Raw genomic sequence first — 19,303 nt, forward strand, 5'->3', positions numbered from 1 at the left:
GACATAAACTACTTGGGTTAAAAGACATTGCAAGGTCAGCCAGGTACAAATGAAATATTGTGGCAGTGACAATGCATCCCTGCTTAACCCCTCTGCCAGTAGGGATGGATACAGAAATTTGACCAATAGCATTCAGATGCACTTTCACACTTGTCTCACAGTGTAATAACATTAACATCCTCAGAAGACCCTGAGGGATTTTCCATGCCTTTAATTTGCGCCAAAGATTGTGTTTTACAACCGTGTCAAAAGTGGTGCTGAAATCTATAAAAGCACCAAAATACTTTTGATTTTCTGCATAACCAGGCATACTCAACTGAGGATACTAGTGCAAGTGTATTATACAATGTTGATTTTCTGCATAACCAGGCATACTCAACTGAGGATACTAGTGCAAGTGTATTATACAATGTTGATTTTCTGCATAACCAGGCATACTCAACTGAGGATACTAGTGCAAGTGTATTATACAATGTTGATTTTCTGCATAACCAGGCATACTCAACTGAGGATACTAGTGCAAGTGTATTATACAATGTTGATTTTCTGCATAACCAGGCATACTCAACTGAGGATACTAGTGCAAGTGTATTATACAATGTTGATTTTCTGCATAACCAGGCATACTCAACTGAGGATACTAGTGCAAGTGTATTATACAATGTTGATTTTCTGCATAACCAGGCATACTCAACTGAGGATACTAGTGCAAGTGTATTATACAATGTTGATTTTCTGCATAACCAGGCATACTCAACTGAGGATACTAGTGCATTTTGCTTTGAAGCCAGTTTGATACTTGCTTACGATGTCGTTTTCATTTATCCAAGCATTGAAATCGGCTAGTAGTATCCGTGCAAAAACTTTTGCAGGTATGTTCAGCATGGCCAAAAGTGGATAATTTCAGGGGTCACTACGCTGGCCCTTCTTATATACAGGCAGAATGTGGCTCTCCCTCCATGTTGCCAGGAGGGTGCCAGACATCCCTCTTTCCATGTAGAGTAGCCACAAGGCTTCTGGCCATACTACACCTGACATTTTAAAGAGGCAATTGTCTTTTCCAGCAGGGCCACATGCTCGTGAGCTGTTTAGTTGTTCAATGATTGCTCTTATTTCTAAGCAGGTATCTTTGCATATCCAATGTGTATCTGAAATTCTATTCTTGTTTTGTTTTCATGACCTGCACTCATGTTATTCGTTATGTATTCAACCCATACTTCTTCAGGAACACAGTTTATCAGCAATTCACTCTTTTTGCTTAATCTTATTTTTTTCCTAATGGCCACTGTATTATTTGTGTTTGCTAAATGAGCAATGGCGAGCCATTGCTCATTTCCGCAACATTTTTTGTATTGTCACAGCCATCGTCTATAAAGCAGTTTAGCTTCCTTGATTTTATTATTTACCTCTACAGCATCATGACGCCATATAGTGGAAGCTTATAAGGTGGCAATAGTTCTGCAGAGCTGCTTTTTTGCCTGATTAATCTTAGGATCAAAATCATTACGTTTATTCAATACTATGTTTGTGCGTTCCTGTGATGATTTGTAGTCTCGTATAGAGGCTACTAAGTTCTTGATCTGTTCCATCATTGCCGCAAAGGCCTCACTTATCTTTTTCCCAACATTTCCTTCATCTTGACAGAATTTAACAAAATCCTGGATTAATTGTTCACAACTCACTTTACCCTTAGCTAGACTTGCAGGATGCCACTGAATGCGATTACCAGCATGATTAAACAATATATCACCAGACATATCGTAGATTTTTTCATTAGATGTTTTGCATAGAGTTTTAAACAGCACACATAGAGGTAGGTGGTCACTCCCTTCACACACCACTATTCCCATGTCCAATACCCATTGAAGTCCGATGTCATTTGGAAACACGTAGTCAAGGGTAGATGCATTCTTCCCACTAACTCAAGTAAATGCTCTTTGCGCATCCCCTGGCCAGTGTCCATTCAGGCTAGTCAGATCATGAGTAACAATCATATTAATCCAAGGACTTGTACTTCTCTTTTGTGTACCTAGTTTACTACGAATTGATCGAGAGTGTACTTGCATTTCTACCTCTGGTAGAACAATGTTTGCATTGAAATCTCCCATAACATATAATGGGAATGTATTATTATATTTTTCCATTATAGTTCCTACAGCCTGCATATTAACTGTTGTGGCAACTCTAGACAGGGGATCATACACATCTATGATAATGACAGTAAGAAATGGGCTTGATATTTTCCCAACTAACAATGAAGGAGAGTCACAAGGTATTTCTACTACCGACCATGGTGGCCTAACTGTGATCAACAGGTCACCTTTAGGGCTGCCAAGTCAACCTTTGATGCTGTTTTTTGAACTGTTACTCTTCCATCTACCAACAAATTATCAACGAACCAGGCTTCTTGCAGAACTATGATACTAAATAGTTCCATATTAGACCACAGCCCTTTTTCACCAAATAAGTGCGCAAACCCTCAAGTGTCCCATGAATACAATATGTCCATGTCATCGAATCAATTGAGATAAGTGTGATTAAAAAGCTAATGGTAACCATTGCCAATACCCATCTTCTTCCCCATTTTGTGCATTCTTTTCAGAGCTACCATAACCAGCTTCAAGTAGATGTGTCATGTCATGTGAGGAGCGCTGTTGTTTTTTGATGGCCTGTGGGTTGGTAGTCATTTTAGCTTCCTGGTTAGGGCAGGCTACTGTAAGGAAGGAAAGGTATTTTCAGACACCCCTGGCATTCCCACATGAAATGGATCTCGTGTTTGCCCAAATTGAGGGAGACGTCCACACATTTGTTTGTCGATTCTAATAATTTGGCCTTAAAGTAATTACACAAAAGACAGTAAACAAAGCCACCTTTAGAAGTCTCAGCATAAAGATCCTTTGCCCGCATTCCCCTCTCACTTTGAAGTAACTGCTAGACAACCCTTCCCCCGAATCGCCCTCCATTGCCCACCATACAACTAATCCTGTGTGATCATATATCCTCCTCCAAAACTAAAATCCATCCATCTACTCGTTTGAATCATGAGGCACCAGGGAGAACAAATCCTGGATAAGGCCTTGAAGATAAGGCACCTGGGATAAGGGCCAAAGGTACCCGTGCCTCCGTAAAAGAATGGGTTAGAATGTTCATGTATCGGTCTAACTTTTATAGCCTCCTCCATCTATATCATGATTTTGTGTCTAACAATACTCTTTGCATGCCAATGGTCATTGTGTAGTTTAGATTAGTTACAAGTGTGACATCTTGTGCAAAAAGTCTGACCTTCATCCGGTGAAGATGAGCCCAGCTGACCCATGTGCCAACTGAACCGAGCAAGCCACATCAACCAATTGGAGGTCAACATCGCCTACACCCTATATGGGACCATGCAGGCTGACCAAACCAAAATGATTGCATTGTGTCACTCGTGACAATTTACTCGTTCATAATGTACTGCCCGTGTGTCTGTTGCCAGAGCACTCTCAAGCCAGCAGAGTTCTCTGTGTGCACAATTTTATTGATATAAACTTTGTTCAATTTACAATCTATCTCCTGGTCTCATTCCCTACAGGGATGCATCCTTTATTTGGTTTTGTTTTGTATCATGTTGGGACCAGGCACCTTCAAAGTGCTGACAAGACCGATGTAATATTTCTTGATGCCCCTGTAATGTGGTGAGATCCAAGGCTTCCCCAGGAGGGCCAAACGCCACCTATAGCTTGCAGATGTCTACAAAAAAGCATATGCTTCTGAGCAGGTTCTGTGGGTCCCGGCTTTGCGAATACACAACTGCTCTCTGGAACCAGGCAGTGCCTGCTGAGGGAGGCCCCCCTTCTGGATAGACCGCGAACAGAAGCTCTCAGAATACCACAGACACGCGAGTATTGATTGCAAGAAGAATTAAATGTGGGAAGTATGAAGGGTATGGAGCAGATTTTATTAAGGAAATTGTATTATGGGTTGGGTTGTATATGAGTGAATAGAGTGATTGTGGAATTTAAAGAGATTGTTCTTTCTTCTATGGCCATTAGATTTTCATATGAGTATGGTGATGAAATAAGAGGAGATACGGGAACCTAGCTCCGAAAGGGGGTGGAAGGCGGCGCTGCTTAGCACTGTCCCGACCAGTGCAGGAATATAAGTGGAGATAAGGATAAAATAGGAGCCTCATATATTTAGAAGGCTCGGGAAAAAACAGCAGTTCTTTTTTTAGCTATCTATAAGTTTTTGGAGGAAGGCCCAGGAGGGGCAGAGGTGATATTAATGTTGAATGTGAGCACGGGAACAGATCCTTAATTAACAAAGGGCTCAGGTATATGGGACATATTTTAATGTTTTATGTTTTTTGTTCAACGTTGTTAGTGAAGTCTGTCGGTCCGTTATGTCTAAATATTCATTGGTTAAACATTTTTGTGCTTTTGTTTGTGCTTCTATTTGTTTATCCATTGCAATGCACAAGTAATTGATCTACTTGTGAAACTGAAGATAGAAGTAAAATATTGGAGGTTGAAGGGTAGTGGCATGAGCATATAGATACACACCCTCTAAGGGGAAAGGAAACAGTCGTACAATGGGCTTAGATACGCCACTCTCGCATATTTGTAAGCACCTCCTGCTCTACAGTGACAAAATAAAGAAATATCATGGACAGTGATTGACAGAGGTAAAAGGGGAGGGGCCACCCCGGGTCTGGCCACAAGAGGGGGTCTTTTGATAAAGTAGTATTAGACTATGTAGAAACGTATTTAATGGCCAAATATAAAAGAAAAAAGCTCCAAAACAGACGTGAAGTATTAGATTTGTGGAGGATGTTTGAAGATACGCCCACTACAAATAATAAAGCAAAAGAACCAGGGGCCCCAGCAGTTCCAAAGGACCAGGGAGGGGAAAAGGACAAGGGTGGGGCGGAACTGAAAAAAGTGTACCCACTACTCACTAGGCCCGCTGAAGGGTATTGTGAACCTCTGTATTTACCACAACCAAGCACTCTGATCACCCCAGCAGCTGCACCACCTCCCCCATATTCCCCAGACAACCCCACAGGTGCCCCAGATTTAGAAGTATTAATGACGAATACACAGGCCGAGATTATTATTATGCAAAACAGCATTGGCAACTTCAAGGGGAGGGCAGCCACAGCTGCTGCCCCCATTACAAAGCTCCACCGCACTGCCAGAAGATGAGTGGAAATCTGGAGATTTCCTGCTCCGAATAGACAGTACACCAATCAGGAGAGTCCGGGTAGAGCAATAGAGGGAGAGACAATGAGTGTGGGGTATGACACAGTAGCATCAGATGGGGAAGAGGAATGTTGGAGCAACTTTGATAAGTTAGAGGAAGGAGCAGTGGGAGGAACACAACAGATAAAATGGGCAACTCCACAGGTGACAGAAGTAGGAGAAGAGGGGTGGGAAGGAAGGCTCTGCAATAGGCTAGGGTCAATGGCAATAGCAAAAAAGAGAGTAAAGGTAAGTAAAGGAAAGGTGAGGTCAAAATTTCAAATGCCCCTCATCCACAAAGGTGCAGGGCGTCCCCATTACGTCCCTTGTGCACTGATGGACAAGATTAATTTACTAAAAGCATTCCCTCCACTTTCAGGGCGGGGGTGGGAAAATGGATATATGCCTTTGAGAAGAACACAGCGGGGGCCCCCCTAGCAACTGGGGATATTAAAAGTCTCTTGGTATCAGCAGTGGGTGACCAAGCAGACGGGCATGGGTGAAGGCTGGTTCCCAGCTGTGACAATGGGAAATGATCGACACAACAGGGCGTCCTTTACTAATGTAAGAGCACAAGTTTGGGATGCACTGCAGAGTTCCTTCCCCGATACCCCAGATTTACACTATTTTATGCAATGCACCATGGGAGACAAGGAAGAGGCTCTACATTCAATTCTTCGTATGCAGGATATGTGGTGGGGGGAGACGGGTACAGCATGGGACCAATCCACCTCTCTGTTTTACTTCTTTAGCAAAAAAGGTCTCCAAAAGAAGTACAGAAGGCACTTGATAAAATTGCTGGGATAGAAGCCAAGGAATGGTCAGAAATTCAGAGCATCATAGTACACCACTGTAGGTGGATCAAAGAGAGAGAAAAAGTATAACAAAAAAGATTATCAGACAAAGCAAAGCTGGTACAGAGCAAGTTAGTGAAGGTTGCAACATCAACTGCAGGACTGCCCCAAGAACGGCAAGGAGAAGAGTTGGAGGGAACAGTAGCATTACAGGCCAGAATGGCATCTAAATGGGTGGATAATTGCCAGGAGCAACGGGGAGGAGAGGAGCAATACACTGGATCCCAGTGGCAGGGAAGGCCTGCAAGAGGAAGAGGTGGGTACAGAGGGCAGCGTGGAGGAGGGTATGGAGTGCAAGGACCTAGGGGAGGAGGACAGGGTGCATGTTGGTCGTGCGGGAGGTGGGGTCACTTTGCTAAGGAATGTCGCACCCATCCTATGGCTAACTATCAGAGCAAGCAAAAGCAAAGAGGTGATGGCTGAAAGGTTTAGAATGAATGTACCTCTGGCATTGCTTTGGGCAACTCTTCTTTCCATCGTTCTTTGCCTGCCAAGCAATTACAGAAGGGGAAAGAACATGTGCAAATCAGGATTGGTCCTACCCCAAAAGGGCCAGTCCAGCCCGAACTGCTAGGTCAAATCCCTTCTGCACGAGACCTCAAGCATCCCCAAACATGTTTAGACCCAAGCTACTCCCCACTGATGACGCCCGACAAGGCTGAAACATGTCTGGGATGCTTGTGGTCTCGTGCAGAAGGAGTGTGACCTAGCAGTTTGGGCTGGACTGCCCCTTTTTGGGCTAGGTCCAAGCCTGATTTGCATATGGTTTTTCCCCTTGTGTAATGGCTTGGCAGGTTGAAAAATGATGGTCTGGAGGGTTGCCCAGAGCTGAGCCTGTGGTTATGATTAATTCTAAACCTTCCAACCATCACCTTTTTGTTTTGCTAAAGTCAGTCTTGTGCAGAAGGGATGTGACCTAGCAGTTCAGGCTGGACTGCCCCTTTTGGGGTAGGACCAAGGTTGATTTGCATATGTTTTGTCCCCTTCTGTAATGGCTTGGCAGGTTTGTAAGCGATATTCAATCAACACTGCAGCTAAGTCAATGCCTAGTCTGGGATGCTGAGGAAAACCCTTATTGATGTATTTTTATGTCCAGTTCAGTACTCTGGATGACAACCCTTGTATAACACCCCCCTCTTAGAATCCCCCTGACCCCACTGAGCCAAGAAGTAGGTTTGTTTTGCAAATTAAAAGGTTTATTTGGACAATTCAACAATATATATCTATCACACTTTTATAATATATTAATATCTGATAATACACTGAGACATATGATGTGGATCCACAATGGGTAATGTTACAGTGGTACACTTGATTACTTAGGAATAGTATAGAGGATGAGGTAGTTGAAAATGCTTTATGGTTTCAAGAAAATGCAATGAGGAATAAAATGCAGTACAGAAATACTTGCTATGATTTTAGCAAAAGATAAGATAATCACTTTTTCTCTGGCAATTCACCCCCCTCCCCTATGCAATGTAATAAAATGGAAGGAGATGGGAAGAGGAGCACACAGTTCTCAGGAATGCAATCAAATACAATACGAAATTCAGTTCCCCCCCAGCAAGCTTAGAGGAAACAGGTAGGAGTTTGAAACACAGGCCCAAAATGCTTTTTAAATGTGATGGCAATGGACGGGAAAACGTGCCAACTGATTTTAATTCCCTCTAGAGATTCAGGGTGAGTGGGAGATGCGTGTTGGTATTAGTTCAGGTTCACTTTAGCAATGCTCTATGAGTTATTACCAAGTTGCAAACGGATTTTAACAAAAGAAAGAATGGAGCTGATATTTTGACAAGTGGAGAAATTGAGCAAAAATCGCAAATCGCAGTAAATTTCGCGAGTGCATGAATCGCGATTGCGGTAAGAGTATAAGGAGTAGGGAGTCGGTTCTAGGCTTGTTGGAAAGCTTAGATTCTAAGCTTTCAGAGAAAAGTTAAATTTCATTCCTAGACCAAACGGTCCCAGAGATACCAACAATTAAATAAAGGTAGTTTTTCGGATTTAAAGTAACTCAAAATGACAGGTGACAACTTGCAGCTGCAGAATTGACAGGTGACAGTTGTGCAGCTTTAAAAATGACAGATGACACGATTTCTAGGAGGCAGTTCTACTTAGGTTAAAATAGTTTGGATTAGATTATTTTAACTAAGAGATTGGTTCTGCACAGTTCTGCTAGGTACTCACAATATAAATTTGAACTAGGCCTCGTCACGGATCTGGTCAACACGTCCGGCTGCGGTTCTGTCTGCTCAGCGGGTCAATCAGGCACCGGTTCTGCTCACAGCGATCTGGGTCAGCTCTGCTCTGCTGGTCTAGCCTCTCTGGATTCTGGATGTAACACTGCTTTCTGGGTACTGCTACAGGTTCTTGCAAAAATTCTCGGCAAAACTTCAAACAGCTCGCCCCGGCTGTTGAATAGTTTGGTTAGTTTTGAGGCCTGCTGAAGAGGATTCAGCTGGCGGATTCAGGCCTCTCTGCTACAAATTCTGGAGTTAATTTCTGCCACAGGTTCTGGAGATTGATGGATTTGAAGTCTGGATCTCTGGATGTGAAGTCGTCGGTCAGCATGCTCCGCAGCAAATGGAATTGAATGTCTCTACCTGTCCCAGCAGTCTCTTTTTATGTGTTTTGTAAAGTGGGTGTGTGCGTTGGTCATAACTAAACCTGCCCCTCTCACTTATCATTGGCCAATTCCTCCTCTCTCCCTTGATTGGGGGAAGGAAATGTGAGTCAGAGTGATGCTGTAGGTTTTATGGTCAGAGGAACCTCCCCTTGTCAGATTGCACACAAATCTATTTCTGACCCAAATACATATTTATCTATGTACCATTTTTCTAATATTATATGTCCAGTTAACATATTTTCTGTAGCACCAAACCATCCGATCCCTGTCTTTTTACGATGTTGTGTCCACTGATGACAGAATTCTCCCCTTTTCATCCAGATAACGACCTCTAAACCCTTCCAGATGTTACACAAATGTGCACCAGGGATATAGGTTACAGATGATAAAGTGTCAGATTTTTAACATGCATACATTTGGAGTGAGACCCTATTTTCCGCTAGCAACCCCCCAGAATACACCACAGGGTCCTAACGCCTCTTAAAATGTTCACAGAAAAATCACAAAAATAATGATATTACTTATGTAATTCTGACAAGTCCGCACTATGAGTTATCTATCTTTTTAAAATTAGGCTCTGGTCAAAAAGGGGTGTGGCTTCCCACATCACAGGGTGGAATAACTGGTTTATCCACTTCCCCCAAGCTCATCTGGCTTGCAGAGGCACTGCCCCTCAAGTTTCCCCTAAGAGGAAGCTATTTTACGACGCCCCCAATATAACATTTGCCTGAGTCCAGGACAGGCCTTTGTTCAACTCCCTGTAGTCCGCAGCTGCTCCACCCCTAATCTAATCAGAGAGGTGCCAACTCCTTTTGGCAAGGGGAAGAGTGGCTGAGCAGGTTTCAACTCCTGTCGGGGGTAGTTGTCAGGCAGAATCCAGTTTCATTAAGCCAGGTTTCAGCTAAATGTCACTTTTTGTTCCCAGTTTTCTACATTCAAATCAAACTGACCATTTCTACCTATACATTAAATAATTACTTCCTTCAAGTCATTTCAGAATATAGTTTTACATTGTATCCACCTCTTAGCAAGTCTTTCCTTGGTCTGGTTTTGTTTCATTTGTTCAGTTTTACACCAAAGTCTGGTGGTTTTAAAACGCCGGCTTTCTGATAGTGGTGAGTACTGGTAATGCAACCATTTTTGGGATTAAGAAAATGAATTCCCCACAGTTCTGAATTGTTTTCTTTTTTTTTTTTAATCAGCATTGCCATTCCCAATGGTTTCAGGCTACTGTATGTGTAGCCCAATGGTGGTTTTAGGCAGTGCCCTCCTGTGCTCACAACATAGGCAAACATGGGTGGCAGCCTATTCTTCATGTTTTCCCTGTGCACTCTCTGGGGAGTTCTGGCCATCATGATGTTTTCCATGCCAGTACTGCACAGTTTTATTGTAGGGCTTGGATGCATGGGTAAAAACATCCCACAAGCCCCCCCTCTTGCGATGGCCATTCTGTCCTTTCACTGATGGAACTCGCAAGATCTGGGATGTTCGCCTCCTCTTCTTCCAATTCCATGGATGGCACAGTTCAGCATCTTTTCCTCCCTCCAGTCGATCAATCAGTTCTCCTTGCTGGTCCTGATGAGAGGATTGGGTGGTACCCCGGGCCCCTCGGGTCTCTGCTCCCGGTCCCCGGTCATCCTCCTTGGTCAGTCTCCATGGTTTCATCTCTCCTAGGATGATAAAGCAAAGCGGCAATACCTATTCGTAGACATTTCTTTACCACTATTAATGGTGTGGCGAACATATACATTTTATGAATCAGAAGATATGAACATATACCTTTTCTTTTTTAAATTAGGAGACAAGAACATAAGTATATACAAGGATCACAGAATTTTATATGCTATATGTGGAATATTTTAGGGTTGGAACTGAATTACTCTGGAGCGGCCCCCTCTGGGATTCCAGTGGATTCCTCCAGTTGTTGCAGAGTGTGCCTGGGATGGCAACACTTTAGCTGATTTATATGTACCCACTTGTCTTCCCCTTCTGCCAGACTGCCTTTGGGGATGCAGATCTTATAGGCAACAGGGTAGATCTTGTCTATAATTTCAAACGGTCCCTTACATGTAGGCAAGAATTTTCGCTGTTTGGCCTGTTTCCTTTGGAAATTGTATAGATAGACCCGATCACCCAACTTATATTTCTTTCGGATAGTTTTCAAATCATAGTGGGTCTTCATGCTCTCGGCTGATCTTTCTAGATTCCGCTGAGCATAGGCAAAAGCATGCTGAAGGTGTTTCCTTAAATTATTGTGGAGTTGTGGAGGCATTTATCAACGTTTGCTCTTGGGTTCTGTAGAGCAAATGCTGGGGAACACCATCTTGCGTCCAGTCATCAACTCAAATGGTGACATTTTAGTTGCAGATGAAGGGGTAGATCTGATGGCCATTAGGACCAGAGGTAATCGGATATCCCAACTTGGCCCAGAATCTGCCACAAACTTTTTTAAGATGCTCACAATGGTTCGGTTATATCTCTCTACTGCTCCAGAAGAAGCTGGCCTGTAAGCAATGTGTAGCTTCCTTTTAACCCCCAGTATCTCCCACATCGTTGTCATTACTTCACTGGTGAAGTGGCTACCTCTGTCTGACTCAATCCTTTGAGGTAGACCAAAACGGGAAAAGATGTGGTTAATCATCAGGGCAGCTGCTGTTTCTGCCTTGCAATTTGGGGCCGGGAGACATTCCACCCACTTGGTAAACAAACATGTAACGGTCAAAATGTACTTGTTTCCTCTAGATGAGCGAATCACAGGACCTACAAAGTCGATTTGCAAATCTGACCATGGCAGTGTCATCCCCCTCTTTTGGAGAGGGGCACAGTGTGAGGGATGATGGCTGAAATTGTGCACACACAAGACACCCCTTCAAGTATTGGTCGAGGTCCTGCCCCATGTGTGGCCAGTATGCAACCTCTCTTAAGATTTCCAGTGTTGTGTGAAACCCCCTATGACCGGCGGTGGCCGCATCATGGGCGTGAGTTAACATCAGGCTTCGGAATGAGGTAGGAACCACCCACTGATCATGGCCAGCTTGGGATTTCCTTACCAACAAACCGTCTTGGATTCGGAACCTTTTTAGACATTTCATCAACACTCTTAGGTCCTCTTTCCCAATGTAATCGGTATCCGTCAGGGGAAAGTTCTCAGGGTCCTCAAGGTGTTGGTAAAACTTACCAATAATTGGATCCCCCTTCTGAGCTGTAATTAAATCAGCATCAGGGGTCTCCTTACTCCATTGTGCAGTTGAAAGATCATTGTGAGCATTTGTCTGGGACCTACTGATCGCAGTGACGTGGATTTCCCCCAACAGGGACTCTATTCCTATTAGATCCCCCTGGATGGCCCCGGTTTTGGCCAGCTGATCAGCTAAGTCATTTCCAGTTTTGTCTGGTCCCTCTACTTTGGAATGACCCTTGATCTTTTTCCAGTAGATGGTCATCCCATTCGAAGTGACCAGATCATCAATATTTTGGATTAACTTCCCATGTTTCAGGGGTTTGTTATTAGCGCATAACATGCCTCTGGTTTTCCAGTTGACCAGGTGCTCCACGAACCCGTTCCGTACATAATCCGAATCTGTGATTATGACCAGTTCGTGGAGTTGATGCTGGACAGCAGTGAGGATGGCCTGATGCACAGCCATCAATTCTGCCACCTGACTACTTCGGGGACCAATTTTGTATCCAGCGGAGGGTTCTGGAAACTACTTCACCCAGGCATTCCCTACGCCGGCCACCAGTTCTTTCTCCCCGTTGTTGTCAACATGGTACGAGCATCCATCCACATAGACAGTGGGCATTCCCTCACACCTGTCTTCTTCAAAGACTTGGTGTGGGGAATTAAGGTATGCCTCCATGTTGTCCTTGATTTTTAGACTTTCGTCCTTGAGACAGTTTTCTCTGGCACAATCATGCAAGTCAGCCAGACCTTGCGCGAGGGGACTCTTCTTGTTTTGGCCATATCTGACCTCCACAGGAAAGCCTTGCATTGACAGAATCCAGGAAGTAATTCGGGAATTACTCACATTTCCGGCCCGGATTCTGTCACTTTGGAGATATTGCAGAGGCTGGTGTGGAGTCTCCACTATGATGTGTTCCCCCTGGATAAACGGGCGGTAATTCTTCAATGCCCACACCGTTGCCAGGAGTGCCTTCTCACAATCGTTGAATTTTTCCTCCACAGAGGATAAAGTTTTGCTCGCATAGGAGATTACTTTATTGACCTTGTCATGCTTTTGGTATAATACTGCCGTCAAGCACGTATTAAAGAACCCTGTCTCCAGGACGAACTCCTTGTTTCTGACAGGGTAAGATAGGCAAGGCGCTTGTGAGAGGCTTCTCTTGAGTTGTCTTACTGCCTCGGATTGTTCTGGACCCCATTCCCACTTGATCCCCCCCTTCAAGAGATGAATCAGGGGTCTAGTGATCTCTGCGTAGCCTTCAATGAACTTTCTGCTGTAATTAGTCAGTCCAAGGAGGCTCCTTAGTTCCCGCAGAGTTGTGGGATCCTTCAGTTTCTGGAGTGCTTCCACTTTCTTTTCTTGGGGACAGAGACCCTGAGGAGTAATCTCATGCCCCAAGAAATTAACACGGGTTCTACACCACTGTGCTTTCTGGAAGGAAAGTTTTGCTCCGGCGGCCCTCAACTGTGTCAGAACATAACGGATCTCCGCTATGTGTTCCTCCACAGATGAATTTTTGATGAGGACATCATCTACATAAGCCAGGTTACCCCTCGCACCCAGGTTGGGCATGGCCTTATGTAAGAAAATGTTGAATTCATTGCCGGAGTTGAGGTATCCGAAGGGAGTCCGGGTCCAGGTGTACTGCTGGCCCCCAAAGGTAAAAGCCAGTTTGTATTGGTCCTCCCTACTGACAGGCACGGTACAGTATCCATTGGTCAGGTCTATTGCAGTGAATACTTGTGACCCCTGAATCTGGGCCAGCCCTTGGTCAATGTAGGGCTGAGGCCATCGGGAAGTATGGACCCGTTTGTTGAGCTCCCTAAGGTTAGCGCAGAGTCTCCACTGGCCGTTTGGCTTCAATATTCCCAGCACCGGATTATTGAAAGTGCTGTGGACTGGACAGATTATTCCCCGGGACTCAAGGTTCTTAATTATTTCAGTAAGGGACTCCATGGATGCGAGAGGCAATCGATATTGCTTCACAAACACTGGAGTCATTCCAGGGTCCGTGGGAATTGTTGTGGTGTGGATGTCGGTGCGACCACAGTCATATGAGCCTACTGTGAAGAGATCTTGGAAATCCAAGAAAACTTGTTTCAACTTTTGCTTCTGTTCCAGAGTCACACAGGCATCAGCTAGGTTGACTCTCGCTTCCACCATCTGCCTCAAGCCTGGAAAGACTTCTGGTTTGGCTATCTCAGCGGCCTCCTCCAGCTGGGTGGAGAAGTCCCTGGTCAGAGTGCTGATTTGGACTGGAGGCTTCAGGTGGGAAAGGCAGCCCTCATGGACCTGAAAAATCACCTCATCCCTCCTGAAGTCACAAGTCACATCTTCCTTACCATAAGGGCAAGAAGTGTACACCAGGAAGTTCCCCCATGCCGGGTGAAAATCCTGTCTGGTGTTGTATTGTCCTCACTGTCACTGTCAAAACAGTCCTTGGGGATTGGTCCTAACAGTTCATTTCCTAAATCAATGGAGAAATGTTGGTCATCAATCGCCATTCCAATAATGGTGCCTGCGGCTAGAGTAATACTCTTTAAGTCGCTGTTATCCACCTCTATTGGAATGGTGTCATGTTCTATGTTGACTAATGGTGTTGGGTTTACCCCTAACCCTTGCTGTTGGAGAGAAGCATTTAGATGGATATAAGCATCGGGGTTTTTCAACGTTTGTCCTCTTTTAACTTTCACTTCCAGGGAGAATTGTCGGGTCCTTTCTGGGATGGTGACTTCCTCTTTGATCTGAATTTCAACTGCATAAGGTAGCAATTGAGCTGACCTAAATGCTTTTTCTGGATCATCAAAGCCCATGGGTGTAACGCTCACCTGAATCCCTCGGAGGCGCAGGTCTGGGCTGGGGGTTCTCGGAGTCTTCTAGGGTCACGCGCAGGCCTCGAATGCCACCCTGGAAAGGCCCTTTCCTCACTGAGATCTTGATCTGAAGGGTGAGGCGTCTGCAATTAGGAGAGCAAGGGGTTAATAAGGATATATAAGCCTGACTGGGCAAGCTGACTCCCCTTCCTGGTACTCCCCAAGTAGTTTGTAGGCTAAATGTGCTCACCTTATATAGGTGAAAGCGGAGTTCTCCATCCTGCGTCTGTGCAGGGGCGCCGAAGCCAGTTACTTCACTGGTTAATTGTCCAGCCTCTTGGTTGCAGAGGATGAAGATTTGGAGCTAGGCCGTCGTTAGCAGCACGAACGGCGGTTGCTTGAATATGGAGGTCCGGAGAGCGATGGAATGGCGAAGGTATTGCAGGCAAGTAAGTAGAAAATGTCAATTCGAAGTTAAAAGCACTTCTTAATGTCTCTTTTCCTTTTTCAGGTTGCAGAAGCAGCTGGGTAGAAAAATAGATGTCGAGGAATGCGCCGAGGAGTGAGAAAGATGAGAGCTGCCCAAAACACGTGCGTATAGATGGAGTTTTGTATTTCTTAATGATGTCCTTTTGTTTTGCAGATGCGAGTAGCAGCGTCGGCGGAGGCGAGAAGAATGCAGCGCAGGTAAGGAAAGTTTCACGGTGGTTACTAACCAATGTCCTTGCTTCCACAGGGTGCCGAAAAATGGAAAGCTGCAGCCCGTGGCTTGAGATGCACCGATGGAATGGGTAAGTGCTGCGCTGGTTTTTATCTCGTGCTAACCTGGTGTTCTTTTCCCTTCTCAGATGCTGCAGAAGACGAAGATGGTATTTCAGAAGGTAAGATTACGGATTTCTCTTCCCTAGATGCAGAAGTTGAAGATTCTCTGGAGCTGACACGGTGAGCGTCCTGCTGCTATTGCAGAATAACGCGAAGCACGTTGCTCTGATCGGGCGTGGTTTAAATAGTCCTACTGGAGTGCTTAGGTGTCTCCTTCCACAGCAGCCTCGCCCAGGTAAGAAGTCCCAGCTTCCAGAATAGTTCCAGTATCCAGTCCCAGGGAGTGGTGCTGGCCACACCCAGAAGGTAAAGTAGTTCCAGCCATGGATGGATGAGGATTTCATCCTGCAGGTGAGTGAGCAGCATGGTCTGCAGCCGGTAGGTCCACCCAAGCACCATTCCTTACATCATGAGCCCGGCATGTCCTGTGCCGGGACTGGGTCCCCTTATGAGCCTGGCGCCACTGGCGCCAGGACAAGGTCCATAAGGCCCCTATGGGAGCCGATGGGTGCCTGGAAATGAAGTTGTGACCCAGCTTCCGAGGCAGTTGGGCTAAACCTGACTCCTTGGAGGCTGCGGTCATGACAATGGGATTATCCGCTAATCGGGGCCAAGCTTTGAAGTTTATTAGGTCCAAACTAATGGCAAAGCGATTGAGAATGTCACTGCCTAAGTAAAAGGCGGCAGTGACGTCTCGCAAGACCCAACAATTATGGACTATGCTCTTGTTGCCAATGGAGATTTTGAGCATAGACCTGGCAGGAGATGTTTGGAATTAGGTGCTTCCAGGTCCATTTCCCATTTGTCTATCAGTTTGAATGTGGGAATGGCTGGATCTTTTGGGAGTTGGCGGAACATGGCTTCGCTGATGAAGCTCTTACCGTTGTTCACACACACTCGAGCGAGAACCGAGTCCTTCCCATAATTTAACTGAACAGGGATGAACAACTGCTCTCCAATTTGCTGAATATCAGCCAGGCTCTGAGCTGATTTCACATCTTTCTGGACTATAGGAGTGGGAGTTTCTGATTGTGGATTAGTAAAGAATTTCAGGGTGTTTCCTTCCAGTGTGGAATACCACCTTAAACTGGAAGGAAGGTTGATTTTCAGAAATAGAGAGGACCCCCCATCACCAGTCTGTTGTCCTACTGCTATTAGGAGGCAGTCATCAGGATGGGTTTGACCCTTGGGATTTTGGTATTGTCGGTTCTGGGATGAGATGATGGGCGGCGGTAGCTCAGTCTCCACATCTCCCCAGTCTGGATTGGAATCCCTTGGGACCATTTTTCCTTGTGAGGAGTTCCCCCATCTCTGAAGGAGAAGATCCTTCTCTCAGGATCTTCTGAGGACCCCTCTCCCTCAAGTTGGAAGACCTGTACCTCCTCCACAAAGTGGGTCTGTTTGGGTCCTTTGTTTCTCCTACCCCCCCTCTGCTCCTTGGGAGGCAGGCTTTCAGGGGCAGGAGAATTTGTTTCCGGTTCCTGGTTTTCCAGGGGCTGTTTACAAGTTGGGAAGGAAGCTTCCTCCAAGACTTTACCCCCCCCCTTCCCCTTGTGCCTCCTCCCTGGGAACCAGTGGGTTATCAGTGTGCTGCCCCCGTCATTGTTCTGGAGCACCAGGCCCAGAGTTTGGGGCATTCTGCGGTGGCATGCTCATCTGAGGGTTCTGTTGAGCCCTCAGTATGTGACCCAGATCCCGTGCCATATTTTGGACCTGGCGCTCAAGTTGTGAAACCCGCTCAGGCTGGTACGGGGCTCTATTTTCTCCCCTGGGCTGATTCGGGGAAGGGTAGCTATCCCTTCTCTGGTAGTACCCCTGGTTGGGAAGATTTTGGTACCCCTCCACCCTTGGCCTCCCCTCTCCCGGATTAGGTTGTCTGGGCTCAGGGAATTGGGGAAAGAAGGATGGATGATTTTGGGGCTGGAAATTTGGTGGATACCTGGGGAAAAAGTTCTGCCCAGGATTTGGAGAATTTCTGCCCTCCTGTGGGAAGTTGGGAGGGAAGTTCCTTGGGTTAAGTGCTTGGCTGGATCCCCCCCTTGGGCTGGAGGAGTCCACACATAACCCAGGATTGGTTGGTTTCCCTTGTAGCGGGGACTTACATAGTCAGGGGAGCGGGGGACCCCATTTGCGGGACTACCACCTCGACTCCCTGTCTGTGACTGGCCCAAGGGCCTTCTGGGCTGTGAATTATTTGGGGCAGGCAGGTTTTTAGGCCCCCCCATCTCCAAATCTAAAACGGGGGCACCCTTTACCTCTGCCACCTTGGCAGCAGCAGGGGTGCTGTTGGTTTTGGGGTTTTTCGGCGCGTTATTTTTATTTTCGATAGGCTCTGCACCTCATAGATCCGGGTAGCCTGTTCAATGACCCAGTCTAAAGATCTTTTCTCATGAAAATCTCTCACGAGCTGGGTCATTATGTATTTGGGTAAGGCATGGAAAAACGTATTGATACATTCTCTGCTATCCGTGCGTACCCTTCTGGCGGTCTGCGCAAAAGCACGCTTTAATTCTTGCACAAACTCTTGTGGGGCCTGATCCTCCCCACATTGCAAATTGTAGGCTGCCTTGCGAGCCTCTTGAGGATTTCTGTGCACAGAAAAATGTTTCAAGATGGCCGCCCTGTATGTGGACCACCTTGAATGGTTTTGATCCTCCAGCCCCACAAAGAAAATGGAGTATTCTGGTGAGAAGGTCCACTTTACATATTGAATACAGCTTTGGCTGTCCTTCAAATGGAAAGTCTCCATCATTTGCTCATAGAGCTCCAAGTGTCCCCAAACAGAATACTTGGCGTTCTTATGATAAGGCGTGATGACACTCCTTATTGCCTTTATTTGTTTCAATGGGTCCTTAAGCAAGGCCCTTTTTGCCTTATTGGCCTTTTTGGTTCGGGTAACCCTGGTCCATTCATCCTCCGACTCAGAAGCGCTGCTCCCAGAGGTGCCCGTCTGATCTTCCAGGTTTTCCCGGATTCTGCAAGCCTGGGAATGGCTGGCAGAATGTGGGGACCTGGTCTCCTGTGTCCGGTGACGCTCAGAGGAGTCTTCAGATCCCTCCTTGCTACCAGGATTTGCTGGGTATCCCCCCACTGACCTAACTGGGCAGTGGGTTTCAGGATGCCCTTAGTGGGCCTACTCTCCTGGGGTTCCCCACTAAATTGCACTGTGCTTGGGTGCCCATACCCGGATGCCCGCCCCTCCATTCCTGGGTGGTACTGGCCTATGAGCCCCATACTTCTAGCTGGATAGTAATCTGCCGTCCCGTAGCCCTCGGCTCATGTGCACGAGGGGACATGGGGGTGGCAGAGTCCAGGGACTGGGAGAGATGAATGCCTCTGGTACTAGGGCTCCTGAGGTTATGCTCAGGAGTTTCTCTTTCCCAGCGAACCTCATCTCTATCCGCCCCTGCTTCCTGTTGCAATGCAAGAGCCTGCGCTTTCAGTTCCTCAGTTAAGGCCTTACTAGACTCTATCAGTCTCTCCTGCATGGCTACCTGTTGCTGGAGCCTATCATTGTGCTGACAGAGAGCCTCATTTTCTCTCTGTGCCTCCTGATGGGTCCTGGAGTACTGGGCCAGTCTCTGCTGCAGGAGGGTTACCTCCTGAGCTGTGTCCCTATTGGCCTGCTCCTTTTTGCCAGAGCATCCTCCACCCTCCTGGTGTGCTCTAACAAGTTCTGGTGTTCTTTTTGGAGGTCACCCAGTCCCTGGAGGGCCAGGTGATTTTCTTCCATTTTCCTTTTTAAGTGGCAGACTTCCTGGCCTAAGGTATCCCTTTCCTGACT

This window comes from Ambystoma mexicanum, chromosome 7q, assembly GCF_040938575.1.
Source record: "Ambystoma mexicanum isolate Mex_15411 chromosome 7q, UKY_AmexF1_1, whole genome shotgun sequence".
NCBI classification, from domain to species: Eukaryota; Metazoa; Chordata; class Amphibia; order Caudata; family Ambystomatidae; genus Ambystoma; species Ambystoma mexicanum.